At 44.5% G+C, this 8,987-nt stretch overlaps 1 pseudogene; it reads left to right on the top strand.

The window, feature by feature from the left end:
- The first annotated feature begins 8,059 nt into the window (after positions 1-8,059).
- On the top strand, positions 8,060-8,651 carry LOC147711565 (epithelial-stromal interaction protein 1 pseudogene; annotated as a pseudogene).
- Positions 8,652-8,987: the final 336 nt, after the last annotated feature.

Below are 8,987 nucleotides of genomic sequence, written 5' to 3'. Positions count from 1 at the left end.
CTGGAAAACGACTAGACAAGTGCTCCCATGCAATCAAATTGTACAGCCCTTGATAGTCTGTTACCTCACTTCCCTTCACCCAACCTTCCATTGCTCTGCAGTAGAATTCAACATACTCAACCCAGGTTTGAGAACCAAGTTCAGTACTATCCCTAAACCTTACCCTGTAACTTTCTGGTGTAAGAATATAACTTCCTACATGGTAGGGTACCTCGTCTGGTTTTCTGGTGCTAGCTACAGTGAAGTGCTTCCACAGGACTCCCCCCCCCCCCCAATCTCTCTCCGGGACCTTGTGCATCCTTAAAGATACTTTATAGCCCTTAAACCACTGATCAATATCATCTCCTGCCATATAATCCTTTACCAAATCCTTGAGTTCACCAAAGAATTGCTGCCACCGTCTGTGCAGAATTTGGCCTTCAAATCCAGCTCCTTCAAGCTCAGCTCTTGAGCTACAATAATTATTTTCTCCTGCACTGCCAATGTATCTCATGCTTCCCTTTTGAGTCAGGCAAGTTCCAACCTAAACTTCCTTTCTTCCCGCCCGTCTCCAGCTCCTCTGGCGACAGACCTTTAGAGAAAACACTGCTGCTTGCCCTCGAGGGTGCTCTCCCCACCCCGGATCTTGATTCACAAAATCATCATGCAGGGTCTGTTTCTCCATATCCACATTACCATTCCCATTATCTGTGGGTTCGTCAGGCTTCCTGGCTATCAACCAGGCCCTCAGTGCTTTTTGCAGCTCCTCTTTTCAAGTGTGGCCTTTAAAAGGACATTTGAGCTCCTTGCAGAATGTTATTTACTGAGGTGTCAATGAAGCAAACAGTGCCCATGGACGATGAGTCGAAAACCAAGTTGCGCTGCATTGATTCCACAGCAAGGAAGCAGGTCTTGCATTGGAGTCAAAGTGGTGCATCAAGGACTTCAGTGATGCAGTGCTCTAAATTCATGTAGCAGTGGTTCTTCTGATATTCTGTGATGGAAAGCCAGGATCATTGTGTCAAGCGGGTCCATGCTCCTGTGCAGGCAGCAGGGTTGTGTTGGGTTTTGCAGTGAGGCGTCAGTTTGCAATGACCCTGGGAGTCGATGCAGGAATTTTTCTGCTTGTTGCACCAGAAATCACTTCCAAGGGTCCAACAACTGGATTTGGCACCACTTGGCAAGGCAGGACTCTCAGCAAGAGAGCCCAGGTGCTGCTAGGTGAAGTCTTTGATGGCCCTGAGACTCCTCAACTGGATGCAAGTTCAACTCAAGCCCTTGGAGAGCCTTGGAAGCAGGATGTAGACATCAAAGTCCAGTCCTTTCACTCCTACAACAGACGCAGCATGCAGCAGGCTGAACAGCAAAGCAACTAGCAAAGTGTCAGCAACACAGCCCTTATTCCTGGCAGAATGTCCTCAATCCAGAAATGTTCTGAGTATATGGTGTCACAGGAACAGTACTTATGCCCATTTCAGCCTTTGAAGTAGGCAAACTTCAAATGAAAAGCTTTGTAGTGCACAACACCCTGCCTTTTAATGTCCTGCCTCCATACACATTACAGTGGGTGGAGACTTCTTTGTTCGAGGACAGGTACAGCCCTGTTAAAGTGTCAGTGTCAACTCCGCCCACCACTCTAGCTCAGGAAAGCACTTTGGCCTGGTAATGGCCCATCAAGATATGCAGGGCATGGATCACTGACATGATATCGTCAGTCAAAATATAGAGGTAGCAGAATATTGAGTCCAAAAGATCGATGGACAAAATATCAACTTCCTATCTCCATAAAGGTAAGTAACAAAATATCGAAACCATAATATTGTTGTTAAAAATATAGTTATATAAAATATAGAATTTTTGAATGTCTTAAACTTAATATAAAATTAATTAACTTCTAAATAAAATTAAATAAAACATAGTTAAAATTATTTAAAATTTGCTCAAATTAATAAATAATAAATGTAATGTAAAAAAAGATATTAAACATGCATAATTAATATATATATATATATATATATATATATATATATATATATATATATACATATATTAACTTCATAATATTAAAACATATTTATTACATTTAATTATAAATTGTTAATCACATAATTTAAATTATCATTACATATATATCTAAATAAACCTAGAATATAAATGTAAATTTTTTTATATTTAATAAATTAAATTATTTAAATATCTTTTTTTAAAATAATATTTCACACTACATTAATTATAACAGTAGGGAAAACATTGCTTAGCGTAGGGGATAAAATTACTGTTCCCACTCCAGTGAGTGCAACAGTAGGGAACGTGTTGGCTAGCATGTGGGAATAATTTACCATTCCAACACCACCAAGCGTAACAGTAGGGAAAGTGTTGGATAGCGGGAGGGTAAAAATTACTATTCCCACTCCAGTGAGTGCAACAGTAGGGAAAGTGTTGGATAGCCGGAGGGTTAAATTTAAAATTGCCACACCAACAAGTGTACCAGTTGGGAAAGCGTTGGCTAACGGGTGGGTAAAAATTACTATTCCCACTCCAGCAAGTGCAACAGAAGGGAAAGTGTTGGATAGCGGGTGGGTATAAATTACTATTCCCACTCCAGCAAGTGCAACAGTAGGGACTGTGATGGATAGTGTGTGGGAATAATTTACTATTCCCACTCCATACAGAAGCTAAAAGACAGGGGAAACAACTCCAAAAGATGTCAGATCTAATAGTAATGTTGTAACATAATGGCACATTTGCACTGGTGAATATTTTTTATTTATTAATAAGTTCCGGGATTTGCTTGGAAAGGGCAGTCATTTCAGTTTGAGAATTACATGTTCTGTGTTTGTTTTGCATTAGAAGCAAAGAAGTAAGGGGCATAATATCAACGGCCAGCGGCAATTATCGCTGGCCGTGCTTAGCGATACATTTCTTATCGCAGGCTTTCTCTGGAATTTATTGCCCTGGTAGTGCGTTATTAACAACGCATTTCTCCAAGGCGATAAAATTCCAGAGATAGCGAGGTTATCGCTGTTTTGCTTCGAACATCGCTGGTTTTCCAGCAATGTTCCCTGCAAAACGGCAATAACCTTGCTGATACAACCCTGTGGTTGTATCAGCATAATCCACCCCTTATGTCAGACATAGGTAAGTCAGGATTTTAGCAGACGTTAGATTTTGGCGAAAACGGACATTTTTGCCTAAATCTAACGTATGCTAAAATCCTGTGGGCTGCCTTGTAAACATCGCAATGTGAGCATCAGTGATATTTGCAAGGTAGTCCATCCAGGGTACGCCCAGTGATGCCCACTTTGCATCTCATTAGAGATGCAAAGAGAGGCATTGGGAAAAAGGGTGCTAACATGCGATTATGCATGTTTGCATCCTTTGTAAATAGGGTGATAGTTTTATCTCAGCTTTTTTGGCCTTTTAAGCCAAAAAAGAGATAAAGCCCTTGTAGATATGCCCCAAAATCTTTAAGAAAATAAGAGCTATGTTCTCGAGGCTCCTTCAAAAGGCACACCCATATAAGATAAAGCCACTAATATCAGATTAGACACTCAGAGTGTTTGCATCAAACATTGGAATAAGATCACAACAATAGTTGGGTGTTTGCTACTTTCCTGCGATCTAAAGGAAGAGACAGATGAAAAAGTCACAAGAGAGAGGTGAGGATAAAAGACGTGAAAATGAGTGTTAGTGATACGGATGATGAGTTCCTGGATAATTTGCTGAATTCCCAACCACCTCCATACAATGTTGTCCATTAACCTGTAGTAAACCAACATGCCGGAGCCGTGGGAGTGGGGACAGGCCGTGTAGGAAGTGCAAGCTTTGCTGTTAACCAGGACCCCCAGAGGAAGGTGTGCACCTTACTACATCTGTTGCCGTTTCTGCCCCTAGTGTACCTGTTGTCACAACAGCACCTAGTACATCTGCCATTACTACTTCTTTAGATTTGGGAGCACGAGCTTGAACTAAGGAAACTTCGCCCAGATGTACAACCGTTGTTGCTACTGTTGTAGTTTCAGAATCAGGATGGACCACCCACCCAAAGAGATAAAAGTAGAGCAACTAAAAGCCAAATTCGATGATCTGTTCATAGATTTGGAGATATGTACAATGAGACCAGCCTTAGGTTCTTGAGTAAGGAGGCTGCAAGATATGCATGTGAGGTGCATGACAGATTGGGAGGATTGGCTGAAGAATTTGGAGTTCATATAAATAAAAATCAGAAATGAAAGAAGAATTTTAGAATGTTGATGGCAGAAGATGCCTTAAAGAAAATGAGATCATCGAGTTTGAAAGTGCATGATAGGGAATTAGTAAAATGCATTGGAAAGCTGTGGAAGACACAGGTGTACAAGGACAGCCAGGCAAAGCAGGTTGAAAAGAAAAGGGAAGAGGATTCAGGAGAGAGAGCCAGTGCGCGTGACACGGAGGCTGGTATGTTCCCTTTGAGAAAGGTGCATGGAGATGCGTAGGTTCGTGTAGTCTGGAGTCGCTATGATGTTTTTTCATTCATATATCACTTTCCAAAATCGAAGGGAGATTCTTGATGAATTGTGAATATCTCGAAAGTGCTGTAGGTAGACTTGAAAAAAACATTCTATAATTGTGATCCTCAAGGATTTGTGAGTATGATGTAAAGTGTAGATGCAAGGTGGTGAGTTGCACACCTATATAATCAGATACTCTTAGTCAACTTCACTTAACGTACTCTTGTAATTAGACCTGCTGGGCGTGCTAGCTTCCATACGAACACAAGAGAACCACATGTCGATTCCCATCAAACTGCACAGCCATGTTTCAAACGAATCCAATGAATTAAATCATGAAATTCTTCGCTTATACCACAATTTTAGTTCATCAGTAATCCTTTTTACTTCTTTGTTTGGTCAATTCATTTTACTCATTTTTGTAGCACTTCATGTCGTTCTCCAAAAAAGCACAAGAATTGTGAAGGTTTCCACATGTCACGCTTTATTGTAAAAACGCCCAATGCATTTCGGATTAAAAACCCTTCTTCGGGGGCATCTATGAAACTAAAAATGTATACACATCACCATAATTGTCAATATCATAATTGTAATGCAGTCTACTAACCCCATGGACTCATATAAATGTGAGACTATAAGCCTGTTGCCTGCGCTTATATACTCATGCTAGATATGCCTATTCCAAACATTAGCGAGATTAACCTCGTCCTGCGTTAGCCCATGTTACCTTTTTCGAAATCATTATCTGAAATTTGCTCAGTAATGTTCCACTCGCTGATTCATAACCCCTCCAGACAATGCTCCCTATTCTCAATTGGGAAAGGACCTATGTATCTCCAAAAGTCATCTTCCTCATCAGTAAAATTTGTGTTCCCATTTAGGAGGGGTTCAAAAGTCACATTAAAATCACCGCTATTATTACATCTATACCCCTAGAATATTGGTCAAGTCAGTGCTCAAAACTACTAAAACCTCAGATTTCCTACCCTTTGTCCCTCTTGCATAGATGGTTTTAGCTTCTGGGGCCTTCTAGCTGAATGTTTCTAGTGGATAACCAAACCAATTGCCCTTCCTTGTATGGTGGTGCGGGTATTCTATTCTTGGGCCTGATCCCTTATCTTCGGGGGCCTACGCACGACAAGGGACATACTCTTGACCAGGTCTTCTCGACATCTCCCTTGGAGGTGAAGGAGATTATCCCGGTGCTTTGGTCAGACCGTAGACTAGCCAAATTTCTGGTTAGGGGCACGGCGAAACCATCTAATCCCGTGTCTCAGCAGCAGGGCCGAGCCCCCAGGGCATATCATCGAGTGACTCCAGCTATACTGGCTCAGGCCGCCCTGGATCACCCATGCCCCCTTACAGGAGATTTGGAGAGGGACCTGGAATCTCTGCAAGTATGGCTATTGGATAGGCTAAATGATCTTGCCCCGGTGATGACCCCCCGCTCAACATCTAAATGTGTTTCGGCTCCCTGGTTCACTGCGGCACTGTTGACCGCCCGGCAGCAGTGCAAGGCAGCTGAAAGAGCCTGGCGATCACAATATGACTCTGTGGCAAGGCTGACCTACAAGACAGCGGTTAAGGCCTATCAGCGGGACATTCGCCTAGGAAAGAAAGCCTATCTTGCAGGGAGGATAGAGGCTGCCTCTAACTCCTGTAAAGAGATTTTTACCATTGTCAGAGAATTTATGGCCCCTCGTTCTAATGCATCCCAAGGTGTGCCCTCTAAGTCCTGGGCTTCTGATCTTGCAAACTTTTTTACTAGCAAGATTAAACTTATCCAGGATTCTTTTCCTTTGGTGGCGCCCGTGGGGCTGACCAACCCCGAGGACGACTCAGGCTTATCGGCCCCTCTGGGCCTTGTGCTGGCCGTCTTTCCATCCATCTCAGCCCCTGCTTCCCTGGCGCTTATGGGCAATCTTAAATCTGGGTCGCCCCTGGACCCCTGCCCAGCCAAATTCCTGGCAAAAATGGCGGAAGTTATAAACCCGCTGGCGAATCCACTCCTGAATCTCTCACTCTATTTTTCGCAGGCCTGGAAGCAGGCAATGGTCATCCCTCTGCTGAAGAAGCCTGGTCTCGATCCTGAGGCTCTGGTCAATTACAGGCCTATTTCTCTCCTGCCTGCTTTTACGAAAATTTTGGAGAAGCATGTGCACACGGTGCTCTCCAATTTTCTGGAAACCCATGAGATTCTGCACGCCACCCAATACGGCTTCCGCCCCAATCTAAGCACGGAGACCGCGCTCCTGGAGGTGTCAGAAGCCATCAAAGGGGTACTGGACTCCGGGGGCAAAGCCATGCTGGTTATGTTAGATCTGTCGGCGGCCTTCGACACCGTCCCCCATGAGGGCCTTCTCGCAAGACTCTATGAGATTGGCCTACGGGGGACGGTGCTCAGCTGGTTTTCATCTTTCCTAGCTGGCCGCCGACAAACGGTCTTGGCCTCCCCAGACTCTGCCGTGATGCCGCCATTGGGAGTCGGGGTTCCGCAGGGCTCTGTATTGAGCCCAACCCTTTTTAACATCTTTATGGCCCCTCTGGCAGCGTTGGCGGAGTCGTTCGGGGCCCAGATTGTATCCTACGCCGACGACACCCAGCTCCTCTTTTCTTGTAAGAAGGGAGGAGACTTCGATGGAGAGAGTATCCGGGATTGCCTTGGGGCTGTTTTTAAATGGTTCCAGCTGAACAGTCTCAAGTGCAACTCAGATAAGTCTGAGGTACTCTTCTTCGGGTGTGCATCGGATCCAGACTGGCAAGCTTGGTGGCCCATTAACATGTTTCCTCCGTCTTGTTCATCCCAATTAGCTAAGAACTTGGGGGTCAAGATGGACAAGCGTCTGACGCTGAGATCCCAGATCCTAGGTGTGACGGGTACATGTTTCGGCCTCCTCAAGATGCTCCGGAGGTTTCTGCCTCTCCTGTCTGAGGAACACAGGAAGCTGACTGTGCAGGCTCTGATCGGCTCAAGATTGGATTATTCCAACGTCCTCTACTTGGGCCTGCCAGAGTATCTGCTGCAGCGGCTTCAAGTTGTGCAGAATGCGGCCGCGAGGGCCATTTATGGCCTAAACAGGCGAGCCAGCGCTGCTGGCCTTTTGCAGACCTTACATTGGCTGCCTATCCGTAAACGGTTCGCTTTCTAGGCGTTAACTTTGGCCTACAAAGCTCTTCATGCTGTGGGAGCTAAGTATCTCCAAAGGAGACTCGCCTTTTACCACCCGGCCCGCTCTCTCAGATCAGAATCTCTGTTTCTGGCGGCTGTGCCGCGCGTAAAGAGAGCCCGCATTGGAGGCCGCTCTTTTGGATTGTTGGCGCCACAGTTGTGGAACACTCTGCCGCTGACACTTCGCGGAGCTACTAGTTTACTTGCGTTCAGGAAGGGCCTTAAAACCTGGCTGTTTGCCCTCTAGGCTGTTTTTCTTCTGTTCTGCTTCTTACTATGTTTTTATCACTGTGTTGTGTTATTCTGCTGTAGGTCTCATTATCAAAAGCGCCGGGACACTCTTTTTGAGTAGCTGTGCGCTATCTAAGAATAAATATAACATAACATAACATAACATAAATATCAAGCCTGAGCTATCTAAATGTCTGCCACTCGCTCAATGACGACGCACGGCCAGGCAGCACAGCAGGGGAGATTCCCAGGGGTCAGGAGCTACTCGGAGCAAGGGGCACCGCGGTACAGTGCCCGGCCAACAGGAGTCACCCGACGCCCACCAGCAACGGACGCAGCCCGAGGGGGCAAGCGGTTATCACATAATGCATCCCAACGAAGAGCGACGAAATAAGGTTCATGCAATTGCCAGAAAGGAGATGGAGGCCTTGGAGCGGTACAAGGAAGCACATAGACCAGGTCCTATTAATCTGGCTCCGAGGAGGCTGAGTGGAAATGTTTCAGCGTATGAAGCAAGAGAACAACAACAATTAGGACTCCTCCAATCAAAATACCAGCAGCAGATGGAGAGAGAAGAATACAAAAGAAAGCAGAAGGAGGCCGAAGAAGCTGAAATCCAGAAAATGAAGGCAGTCCAGAGAGAAAAGGCAAATCAGCTAGAGGAAAATAGAAGGCAACTGGAGAAACAGAGAAGGGAAACGTTTGAAGATAACCGATATGAGGTAAATAATGCTTTTCTGGACAGACTGGGAAGTGCACAACAACCAGGTTCCATGTACTGAGCTGGCAGTTTCTAAACTGTAGACCGCCTTTTATATTCCTGATACAAGCAGTAATTCGAAACCTGGCTTTGCAGATCTGATCGTTTCACTTACTTTTAGTGACTGAAAGATGACTGTGTTGTGACAACTTTGGTCAGCTCGGTCTGAAAATTTCCAGGGATGATTACATTGCCATCACCCCATTGTTCTGCCGTGCGTTTTTTTAAACTAAATTCAATCTTCATTGTCAAGTGATTAATTTCCATCATTTTACTTCTGCCAGAATGTTATATATTTATGGTAATAAAAATGTTATCTCTTTTTGTTAATTCAAAAGGAAACAATTGAAATCGGTAT

The sequence above is a fragment of the Lissotriton vulgaris genome, chromosome 5 (genome assembly GCF_964263255.1).
Source record: "Lissotriton vulgaris chromosome 5, aLisVul1.2, whole genome shotgun sequence".
Taxonomy (NCBI): Eukaryota; Metazoa; Chordata; class Amphibia; order Caudata; family Salamandridae; genus Lissotriton; species Lissotriton vulgaris.
This window is presented reverse-complemented; position numbering and strand designations above follow the sequence as displayed.